The following is a 12,988-nucleotide window of genomic DNA, read 5'->3' on the forward strand; positions in this document are numbered from 1 at the left end:
CATTGTGCCCAGACCTCATCTAGAAAATTTTAACCTCCCAATTGATTCTGATGTATACATGTGTCAAAACTCAAATTGCATAGTTAAGATATGTGTATTTCATGGTAGGTAAGTTATATCTCAATAAAAACATAGTAATAAAAGAGAAAACCTAGCTCATATTCATTTCTACAATTCAAATCCTCCCTGTGACTTGGAATTAAATGGAGAAGTTGGGCTGTCCTGAATTGTCAGTTTGTAGGGGAGAACAGACTGAAATTTGAGGAAGGGGTGCCAGAAGCAAAAAGGCATTTCATTATTCAATTTTATCCTTTTGAATTCTCATGTTAAAAAAGGTTTAGAAAAGTTCCCTCTACTAACCTGGTTTCTTCAAAATTAAAAAATATGTATTTTCATGTGACTATCTGTGGTGGAGAAAGGGCTTTATAAGGAAAAGATCTTCTTACTACAACTTTCTTTTCAAAATGTGTTGGGAAAGAAGGCAGGAAAAATTTACATGTGTCATGTATTTTCTCTAATAGTTTTATATTTCTATAACATACTCATTTGATTCAGGACATAGATTATATATTTTTACTGAGTACTCTGAGAATTCTCTAGTTTGCTTTGGCTGTGGAAGCTTGGTCTTTGCCTATTGTTGGAATAACGAGCAAAAGACATTTAAAATTTTCTTTGCTTCTTTTGTTTCCTTTTAAAATTTCTCAAGGAGAGAAAGAAATGCATCACAAGTATGCAGATTCTTTGGGAAGCTATTAGATATTAAGTTAAAAGCACAATGTTTGGATCAGATCATCTGAAAGAAACAACTTTTGAACAGAGCTTGGTATTCTTCAAAGTTCTAAACAAGAAGACAAAATATTTGATAAAACCTTTATTCAATGAGAGAATATTTCAGGAATATTGCAAAAAACCATAAATTAAACTGTGAAATATATTCCATTTTATTTAATTTTTCTGTTTCTTCAAGGAAACTTTACCATCAGGATGTATGAATATATTGTGTTTGTGTTTAACTTTGGGATGAGAAATATATTCTGTTATGAATGGTATATGCGTGTTTTTCTTCCTTCTGGACATAGATGGAGAGTCCCAGTTCTGCATGCTACTATAATCCCTCCTTACTCTGGGCCCCTAACTGCTTCCAGAAGAAGGGAATCTGTACCTACACACCAAACTTCTCTTCCTCTCAACCTTGGTACTTATTAATAGTTATCGTGGATAAAGCTAGCTAAGAAACGCAGAATCAAAGTTCACATTCATCATTTGTCTTCTCTGTTGTCTAGAACATCTTACTAAGCATTACTTATATTTCCTTAACTGGATGACTTTGAACTATGACTACAATATGAATGTGATATAACTTCCTAATTAGAATATTCTTGGGACACAGAACATTTCATTTTCTGCAATTTTATTACATATAACACATTCTGCTTAACTAGCATTCTTTGGTTTCTTGTTTGTTTCTGTATCCAATTTCTGACAAGTTCATCTTGACTTACAAAGCTGTGCATAGTTTGGAAACTGGTTTCTTTAGGGTGGATCAACAGTAGGACAAAACAGGTCTTTGTGGGAACTTGTCCTGTGAGTGATGTATGAAGCAGTATAAATAGATACGTTGTACAGAGTTCACATGACTAACAGGCACTACTATCAAATTAAACTTGATTTTTATGTGTTAACAAATTAATGAGAGTAAGAATGAAAAAGAATAGTACTTTTCACTTAAAAATAGATGCAGAGAAAAAGAGAAGTATATACCTGTTTTACCATATTTTGGCATAATAGAAGTGAATTCCAGAGATGTGAGCAAAGAAAGTTAATCCTAGTTTTAGGAATCCTTCTGCCTGGGGCAAAGGAAATTACAATCTTACCTTATTCACATTTATATTTAAAATTTACCCTATTTTGGTAGTTAATTTTAGTATATCCCTCATGGTAGAAGATCATAGATAATTAAGGTTAAGATTTAAGGATGCCCAAATACAAAATCAAAAGTTTTATAAATACAAAAGCCTATAACGGTCATTTAGTTCAACAAGTTACTTTCCAGATTTTTGAAGAGAAAAAAAAAATCTTCAGTGGAAGAGTCCACTGAACTTAAGAATCAGTGAAAGAAACCCTTATTTATCAAATGAATACTTTTCAAAGTTAGAATAAACTTAAGGAACATCAAAAGACATGCCTACTTAATATATACATAATGTTTTAGCTGCGATTCATACTTGTTTTTTTCTTTTTTTGAGACAAGAGTCTTCGTTCTGTCACCCAGGCTAGAGTGCAGTGGTGCGATCTCAAGCTCACTGCAACCTCTGCCTACTGGGTTCAAACAATCCTTCTGTCTCAGCCTCCTAAGTAGCTGGGATTACGGGCATGCACCACCATGCTGGCTAATTTTTATATTTTTAGTCGAGATGGAGCTTTGCCATTTGGCCAGACTGGTCTCAAACTCCTGGCCTCAAGTCATCTGCCTGCCTCGGCCTCCCAAAATGCTGGAATTACAGGCATGAGCCACCACACCCAGCCCATACAACAATATATTTTAAAGTAAGTATTGTTATTGATGCTTTAAGCATTCTATTTGTTGTCCAACAATACATCTTTAACACAGTAATGCCACACAGAAGTTGGGTGAGAAAGGACTTCAAATCCCAAGAAGGTAGCAGGAGCAAATTGTAAATATTATATCTGCATCAACATGCTGATGCTGAAAAATATTTTATAAAATATAAAGTATCATTTAACAGAAAGAAGATACTATGGTAGGTGAAAAAAATTTGAATACCATTCAAAAGCAACTAAAATAATTTTTCCTTAGGATTTTTTTTTTGTACATAATAATTATTTCAGAATTTCCAAAGGTAAAATAAAGGCCTAGTTATTCCTCTTAATTGAAAACAAACAAACAAAAAAACAGAATCAAAAAATGAAATTCTCAAAGAAAAATGCCAGTGCCAATTCCAATGCTAAAAATGTATTTCCATAAACTGACTTTGTTCTTTTCCCTGTATTACTCATCCCCTAAAATAAGGTATTTTATGCTACTACTACTACAACGTTACTCCAGAAATAGAAACTTTTATATCTTATTTAATCATATTTTTAAAAGTACGTCCTTTCAAATTTGCTAGAAACAGTCCCTTATTCTAAATTTGGCCTGGATTTGGGGGCAAGAATTCATGTAACTAATAACAGTAACATGAAAATCCGACTTGTAGGCTGTGAGTTTCAAATCATAAACTACATTATTTAATGTCCTTTAAATGTGGCTAAAACACTGTTGGACATAAAGTATCTTACAAAACACGAAAAAATAGAAGAGGGAATCAGAATGAGAGAAAAGTAAGGGTAGGAGGGAAATTGCAAAGCAGTCAGGAGTGCAGCTGGAAAGTACCCTTGCTAGAGATGGGCCACAAATGAGATCTGAGCTTTCTAGCACCCAGTAAAACATAACTCAATGTCTGTAACGTGCCAAAAATCCAGTTTCTCAGAAGCAGCACAGCTATTCTTGTTACTGAAATGTAAAGATTCATCTTTCCTACACCATGTGATACGGTAAGCAACGCTCTCAAAAACGTCCTTATAACACAAAAGCATTTCACAGAACTGTTTTCTACTCTGGTTCTCAATGTAGGCCAGTGTTATAATACCTAAACAGAGTGCAACAAAGTTATTCTTGGTTTACAATGTAGGTACAAATCCCTGATAGTCATGGAACTGTAGTAGTGCACTGCATATCATAAAGCCATCTTCAATAAATACTATTTCTCTCAACTGAGCTCTAAAAGCATTCTTTTCTATTATGAGAAATGTCAAACTTGGTGAAAACAATACTACTAATACATACCATATACACACTCTCAGAGATAACTATTAGCATCTTACCTTTTTGCTTTTTTTGTGTATGGGTACAGGTAAAATAACTTATGAACATCAAGACAATTCACCTCTTAATACTCATCATATCCTAGCAATAAAGACTTTCTTGTACTTAACCACAATACTGTTACCACAGCTAAGAAAAATGAAAAATAACTCCTTAATATCACTGCATGTAGTCAATCTATGTTGAAATTTCAACTGCTCTAAAACAGCTTTCAGACCTGTTTTTTCCTCCCCAAATCAGGATAAGTCAGTATTTAAGTACTGTTTAGCTGTTATGTCTCTTTTCAGCTATTTATGATTTATCCCCTATTAAATGGATATTTTTCAAAGTAACAGGAAAGTCATTTTAGAGAATATCCTACATTCCAGATTTTTCCATTTTCTCATACTGTAATTTAACTCATTTATTTATTGCCTATAAAGTGGAATTTAGGCTTACAGGATTAATTATATTCAGTTTAAATATTTTTTGGATCAGAAAAATTCACTGCTGTGTAGGAGTAGCACCATCTTCATAGCACAATACTTCATATTACTCCAAGTCAGGAGGCACATACTGTCCAGTTATCACCTTGTCAGCTATGCTGAATTTGACTGATAACTTGCTTAAGGTGGTAACCCAGATCTTTTTAAATTATACAGATTATAATAATCTATGGAGGTTAATGTACCGTACCACAGTAATACTTTCCCTCATGGTTTTAGCATCCACTCATGATCTTTGCTTGAATCATTCATTTTACTAAGTGATGAAGAATGCTAACTCAAATTCTATTCTTTCTATATTAATTATTTTTAAAAAAAAGATTGTCAGCTTAAATCAGTTTAGAGGTACATACATATCACAAAATTCACCCATTTTAAGTATACAGTTCTAATAAATCTGACAACCAAACTTCCAACACTTCCATCACTCCAAAAAGTTCCCTAATTCCCCTTTGTTGTCAATCTTGTCTACTACCTCCCAGGTAAGAATGATTTTGAATTTGTTCCTACAGGTTTGCCTTTTCCAGAATGTCATATAAATGCAATGGTTAAGTACATACCCATTTGAGGAGCTCATTCCTTTTTATTTGGTGAATAGTATTCCATTGTATAAATTATCGTAATGTTTATTCAATTCACCAAATAAAGGACAATAGAAGTTGTTTCTAGTTTGGAGTGCTAATAAATATCGGCATACAAGTTTTTGTGTGGACATATTATTTATCTTGGGTTAATTCCTAGGAATGATAGTTGGGTTGTATAATAGGATGCTTAATTTTATAAGAAACTATTAGTTTTTCAATGTTGCTGTACCATTTTGCACTCCTACAAGCCATATGTGAAGACTCAGTTTTTCTACATTATTTCCCAGACTTGAAATTTTGGTCATTTGAATAGGTATGTAGCGTTATCTCATTATGATTTCAATTTACATTTCTCTAATAACTAATAATGTTGACCATCTTTTGATGTGTTTACTTGCCATGGTGGGTTTTTTTATTTTTTATTTTTTGAGACGGAGTTTCACTTTTCTCGCCCAGGCTGGAGTGCAATGGCGTGATCTCCGCTCACTGCACCTCCGCCTCCCAGGTTCAAGCGATTCTCCTGCCTCAGCCACCCGAGCAGCTGGGAATACAGGCATGCGCCACCATGTCCAGCTAATTTTGTATTTTTAGTAGAGACGGGGTTTCTCCATGTTGGTCAAACTGGTCTCAAACTCCCAACCTCAGGTGATTCACTGCGCCCGGCCTTTTTGTTCGTTTTTTTTAAGAGGCAAAGTCTCACTCTGTTGCCCAGGCTTGAGTGCAATGGCATGATCATAGCTCACCTGCAACCTCAAATTCCTGGGCTCAAATGATCCTCCCGCCTAAGCCCCCATGTAGTCGGGATTACAGGCATAACCCACTGCGCCCAGCCCCACCCTCTATTTTCTTTGGTCAAGTGTCTATTCAAATCTTTTGCCTTTTTTTTTTTTTAAATTGTTCATTTTCTTATTGAGATGTGAGAGTTCTATATATTAATATATTCTGGATAACAGCCCCTTATCAGATACATACTTTGCAAAATAGTCTCCCAATCCATGCTTTCATTTCCATTATCTTAACAGTTCTTCCTAAGAGCAGATCTTTTTAATTTCAAAGAACAATTTATGAATTTTTCTCCTTCATGAACCATACTTTTTGACTCTTGAATCAAAAAGATCTTAATCTATTTTCTTCTGCAAGTTCAGTAATTTTAGGTTTTATATTTAGACTAAAATCTATTCTGAGTTACTTTTTGTTTGTACATGGGATTCTCTTAAAATTCTATGTAGATGTACAATTCTTCCAGCACCACTGAAATGCCTTTGCACCTTTCTCAAAAATTAAGTATGTGTAGGTCTATTTCTGGATTCAGGTCCTGTCATACTCATCTATGTGTCTAATCTTTCACCAATACCACCCTGTCTTGATTCCTGCAGCTTTATGGTAAGTACTTCAATTTATCCAACTTTTGTTTTTTTGAGATGGAGTTTCACTCGTTACCCAGGCTGGAGTGCAATGGCACAATCTCGGCTCACCACAACCTCCGCCTCCTGGGTTCAAGCAATTCTCCTGCCTCAGCCTCCAGAGTAGCTGGGACTACAGGCGTGCGCCACCATGCCCAGCTAATTTTTGTATTTTTAGTAGAGACAGGGTTTCACCATGTTGACCAGGATGGTCTCGATCTCTTGACCTCGTGATCCACCCGCCTCAGCCTCCCAAAGTGCTGGGATTATAGGCGTGAGCCACCACGCCCGGCCTGAGTGCATATTCTTGAGGAATTGTACTCCATAGTAATTTGGTTGTTTTTTTTCTAATAATGTCTTTGGTTTTGGTTTTGTCTGTTTTGGTTCTCAGGTGCTGGAGAATTTATATACCTTAGAAGAACACAAGAGAAGAAAATCATATAATAATAAGAAAATCATACAATAATATAGTATTGTATGTATACTATTTTTTACTATTTTATAGATGAAAAATACTTCTACAGATCAATTTTATAGATTTAAAACAATGAGTACTTACATATAAATATTCAAAATGTAGAAATATAAAAATACAGATAAAGAAAAAAGTCCTATCACTCAGAGATTCTATACTTTGCAGCACTTCAAGCATATATATTTACAAAAGTTCACATTTTTTTCCACATGTTGTTTTATAACTTATTCATTTTTCCATATTAACATATATACTTTTAAAGCATGTCTTTCTTGGCTGTATTATAGTCTCTCAGAGTAATATTATTTACTTAACCTATTACCTATTATTTGACAGTTTAAATGTTTCTAATTTCTGAATATATATATTTTAAATACATTAGGCTATAAATATCAGAAAACTTCTAATAAACATGTAAATTCCCATCCCATTATATTTATACATAACAAGTTCTGGTCTCATTTCAACAACATTGTAAGAAAATTAAAGGAATTTTATTAGATCCAAAATCTCATAGCAAAGAATAAATATCCCTTTCTTTAGTCAAGTGCATACTACTCCTTTATGAAGCTTCTCCAAAAAGAGTTTATATGTATGGATAAGAATAAGAGAAAAAAACAGTTCATATTCTTGTTTTAACTGCCAATTTACCAATACAGAAATAATTATAAAATGATTTTATTTTGTAAACATTGTTGCTATAATTAGTATACAAGAAGTCTCAAATTTGTGCATACTACTCAACTCAACTGACTTGTATTTTTTAAAAATGATCAAATTTAGAATGAGTGCACATAATTATTTGGATAGTGAAGCAAATGTGTCCCACTCCTGTCCGTGAAAACTTGCTTAGCTTTTTTATCTTGGCAGTTAAAATTTTTAAAAGAATAGAAGACACTACATTTTCCTTTTTAAGAAAGGAATTAAAATTCTTGCTATAATCAACATATTATATTTACTATAGACAGAATACTGCTACTATATAAAAACTTTCAAACCTATAAGCCCTTTTAAAATGTGATATGAAGTAATCATTTGAATGTGTACTATCCCCAAAAATACCTTATTTGGACAAGTTACTTAGCCTTACTATTTTTATGTATTTTATTATTTCACAAAATGAGTTAGTCATACAAATAGCCCAGAAATACTTTTGAAATGAGTTCTGGTAGTAAAATTGGTTTTATTGTCATTTAAGGAAAATATAAAATCAAAGTTATTACCAGCTTACTTCTTTTTAGGAAACTACATTTGTTCCACATAACTAATTACAGAGTAATCAACATTTATAAGAATTCCTCACAAAAACTTCAGTCCAAGTTGAGCAAAGTTATTACCCTAAAAAACCTGATATATACACATATATCAAATAAATATTTCAGTAATATTTGATTTTAATCCATAAAAATGTAATTAAAAGATATCTAAAGTATAGGTAATATAGATCTGCACAGATCTGCACTGTGAGCTAAAACAATATTCTCTGAAGTCTAGTCCATCCTGCTCCCATTCACTCTAAATTTATCACAAGTTTTTAAAAGACCAATAACAAACTGAGAAATGAAAACATATACTAGAAATACTCAAAATGACCCTTTTGTTCAATATACTCACAATATAATCTTTTTCTAGTCAAGAAATAATATTTAATTCCCTCTCCCATTTTCCTTGTTACTGGTAGAATCTTTAACAAATGACATCTACAAAAATGAACAATCACATTTTTATCCAAAGACTGAATATAAAATGAGTTCTGATCATCCCAAACAGAGAACTATTCTTTCAATAAGTGGGTAAGGCTATTGTCAGTTGCAATTATGCAGACAGGGTCTGTGTACAAACTAACCACTGATTTATTTCAGCAACTAAGCAAACTACCTAGATTTTCACTGACAAACCTAATGCATGCGCCAAGTGGAGCCACACCTACCTACAGGCAGAAACATGCTGTAGCAGTTACCTTTTTCTGGCAATAGACAAAACCTATTTAAGCAACTTTATTTTCCCAATTATATTTTTCTCACTTACTTTTAAGGAAATTAAAATAGGTTGGCATTGTATTTTAACAAATAATATTTGTGAAGCATTCTAACAAACATTGCACTGATAAATCTATCACAACTTTCAAAGTTTCAACAGGTCAGGTACAGTGGCCAGGGCTATAATCCCAACACTTTGGGAAGCCAAGATGGGAGGATCAGTTGAGCCCAGGAGTTTGGGACCACCCTGGGCAACGTAGGGAGATTCTGTTTCTACAAAATAAAGAAAATTAGCTGGGCAAGGTGGTGCACACCTGTTGTCCCAGCTACTCCAGAAGCTGAGGTGGGAAGATCCCTTGACCATGGGAGGTCAAGGCTTGACCTCCACTGGTGACACTGAGACCCTGTTCTCCCCGACCCCCCAAAAAAAGCTTAAACAAAGAACTCTAGTATGAAGATTTTTAATTTTCTTCATTCCATTCCAATTCAGGAAAGTGTTATGAACATTAGAAAATATTTTTAAGAAAGGACTTACAATACAATGTTTTAAAATTATCTTTGAACTATCTTCATTATTAACTATGAGATACTTGCAGTAAATAATAACCCAAGAAAAACTCATGTAAATGGAAACAAATTGCTTTATTGTTACAGCAGTAATATGGGAAGTACACCTTTCCTTCCTCCAAATTTTGAATGTCAATGGTTTTATCTAGAAATAATGTCTTTCCTGAAAAAAATACTCTATTTACATGAGGGGTAGTACTTTCAATCCCATTTGCTTCTTCTCAAGATCTGTTGCTAATACATCTTCTTTTAGTCATCAACTCTCTCTCAACCCTGTTCAGTCCCTTCTTTTGACATCATTTTCTCCAGGTCAACTGAATGCATAACTACAGCCTCAGCAATGAGCTCAATGAAGATTACATCCAAAACTATGTCCCCAGGGCTAAGTAATGTCTTTCTGGAAGTTCTGATGTCTCAGACTGCATGTAAGATACCCATTTTCCTCCTCATAGAAATCCTTGAGACACCTAAAATTCACAGACTAAACAGCACTCAATTAGCAATACAATCTGTTCTTCTGGTGTCCCAAACTTCATCTATAAAAATCTTTAGATAAAAAAACTTAGGTCATTTTTTTTTTTTTTTTTTTTTTACTTTTTCCTCTCCTTTCACCTTTATATCTCTTTACTTCCTTATATCAGGTCCTCATTCCTAATCTGTATTACTGAAGTGGCCTCTCAAACAGGAGATGGGTTACAGAGTACAGATGGAGGGAGTAAGACCAAACAGCTAACAGTTTGTTTTTTTCCCTGGTAAAATACACATAGCATAAAATTTACCATCTTAACAATTTTTAAGTGTATAGTTCAGTGGTATTAAATACATTCACATTGTCCAACCATCACCACCATCCATGTCCAGAACTCTTAGCGTCTTCCAAATCTGAAACACATAACTCTTATTTTCCCTTCCTCCTAGCCCCTGGCAACTATCATTCCCCTTTCTGTCTCTATAATTTTACCACTTTAAGTATCTTATGTAAGTGGAATTACAGAGTATTTGTCTTTTTTTTTTTTTTTTTGAAGCAGGTCTCGCTGTGTTGCCCTGGCTGATCTCAAACTGCTGGCCTCAAGTGATCCTCTCCCCTCAGTATCCCGAAGTATGGAATTATAGTGTGAGCCACTGTGCCTGGCTAACTGTGCCTTTTTGTGACTGGCTTATGTCACTTAGCATAATGTCCTTAAGGTTCACTGATGCTGTAGAATATGCCAGAATTTCCTTCCTTTTTAAGGCTAATATTACATTGTATGTATATAACATATTTTGCTTATCTACTCGTCCCTAGATGGATACTTCAGTTGCTTCTAGTTTTAGCTGTTGTAAATAATGCTGCTATGAACACGGATGTACAAATATCTCTAAAACCCTACTTTCAATTCTTTTGGGCATATGCCCAGAAGTGGAATTGTAAGATCACATAACTTTGTTTTTAATTTTTTGAGGCGCCACCATGCTGTTATCCAGAGCAGCGGTACCATTTTATATTCCCCAACTTGGAGTTCTTTGAGCTTCTTGGATGTTTACATTCATGTTTTTCATTAAGTTTGAGAAGTTTTCAGGAATTATTTCTTTAAATATTCTGCTACTTTCTCTCTTCTCCTTTTGGAATTCCACAAAATATAAGTTGGTCCACTTGAGGGTATCCCGTAGATTCTTTAGACTCTGTTCACTTTTTCTCAATCTTTTATGTTTCTCACACTTGACCATTTCCATTGTCCTATCTTCAAGTATACTAATCCTTTCTTCTGCCTGCTCAAGTATGCCTTTGAATCCTAATACTGTCTTCTGACTGCTCAAGTATGCCTTTGAATCCCTCCAGTAAATTTTTCACTTTAGTTACTCTACTTTTTGCTCTATAATTTTTTTTTGGTTTCTTTTTAGGATTTTTCTTTATTGATATTTACATTTTATTCATATTTCATTTTCTTGGCTCTCTCCACATATTTCTTTAGTTCTTTAAGTATCTTTCAGACAGCTGTTTCAAAGTCTTTAATAGATCCACTGTCAGTTCTTTTTCAGGGGCAGTTTCTGTTTACTTCTTTTCCTTTCAATGAGCTATATCTTCTTTTTCTTTTATGCCTTAGGATTTTTTCTTGAAAACTGAACATTTGATTCAAATAACATAGTAACTCTGGAAGTCAGATTCTCTTCTTTTCCCAGGGTTTGCTTCTTTTTGTTTTTTATTATCATAGATTGTCTCATAAAAATGAAATAGTCTAGATTCAATAAATGGTTACAGAGAAAATAACTAGTACAGAGCTGGGACAAAGCCATGACTCTGTAGAAGACCAAGTTTGAAGCCAGGTCTCAATCTCTAGTGTCTATAAGACCCTGCTGAAGAGTATATTAAAAAATCAGGTTTCTGGGCCCTACCTTCTGAGATTGTGGTTTTATAACTCGGGTGTTTCCGTTGTAATACTTTGATAACCTATAGTTAAGGGATGGGGAATGCACTAGAGTAAGTAAGGTATGATTAATACCAAGAAATAGTTCTGACACAATGCGCTTCCATGAAAACAATCCCTTCCTCCTCTGACCATTTCCCAAGGTAAGGTAGACCTACTTGCACAAACTGAGTGTGTGTGCTCCTTGGAAAGCTACTCATGTAGACTAGCATATCAGATCTGAGCATCAAATACAGGAGAAGGTAATTACCAGAATAGTTTCATGTTTGATTTGAGGACCGCATACATCGGAATCACAGATGAGGCTTGTTAAGAATGATGATTCCTGGACTCAACCCCAAGATATACTGATTAAGAATGTCTGGCACCTGGGATTCTGCATTTTAAACAAGCTTTCCAGATGATCCTTAAGCACACCAAAGTCTAAGAACCACTGCCCTAGGCAGTTAAAGCAAACTGACATTTCTAGAGGAATGTGTTCCGTATCTCACCTTTGCTACTGGGAATACTATTAAGGAGGTAACACACTTTTCCTTAGAAAGATACTTACTATTCTTATAGTTTAAACAACACTGGTAGTGTAGGTGAGAAATAATAAATTGCTGACAAGTGTATAGTACCTTCTGCTTAAAAATCTACTTTTACAATTAATTATATCATTTCTTTACAACTATGTTGAGGGATGAATAGCACTATTCTTACCGTATATAGGAAGAAACAAACCCAGACAGGTTTATTAATCTGTCCAAGATTGCCCAACTACTAAATATTACAACCAGGGCTCAAGACCATGCCCCTGACTGTAAATTTCATCATTTGCCCCACTATTCCATACTGCTTCCCTTTTGGAAACTAAATCTTAGACTGATTTTTAATTTCACCATTGAGAGCATTGATTCTTTGGGATGATGAATTTTTAGCTCCAAACAAATGACTTAAAGCTTTGAAATATACAGTGCTTACCAAGTACACACTGTTTAGTTACAGACTAAACATTCTGGAGGCTGTTTCAGATATTGATACATTAGTCTAGCATATGCAGAAACAGTCTCCAGAATAATCTCTGAACTGACAGGAAAAGATATGGTAGAGGCATATGGTCAGGAATCCAGAAGAGCTATTATTTAAGAAGCTTTTCCAAAATCGTGTTATCAAAATGCATCACCCCCAGATACCATTTTTCCCAAATTCTCATTCTGTATGA

General features: G+C 34.2%; 1 protein-coding gene across 7 annotated transcripts in view; it reads right to left on the minus strand.

The window, feature by feature from the left end:
* Positions 1-12,988, minus strand: part of CUNH9orf85 (chromosome unknown C9orf85 homolog) — a 107,292-nt gene that overhangs the window by 73,312 nt on the left and 20,992 nt on the right. The gene's annotated exons all lie outside the window — the stretch shown is intronic.

The sequence above is a fragment of the Sapajus apella genome, unplaced genomic scaffold (assembly GCF_009761245.1).
Source record: "Sapajus apella isolate SASKATOON/1434 unplaced genomic scaffold, GSC_monkey_1.0 scaffold24, whole genome shotgun sequence".
In the NCBI taxonomy this organism is placed as follows: domain Eukaryota; kingdom Metazoa; phylum Chordata; class Mammalia; order Primates; family Cebidae; genus Sapajus; species Sapajus apella.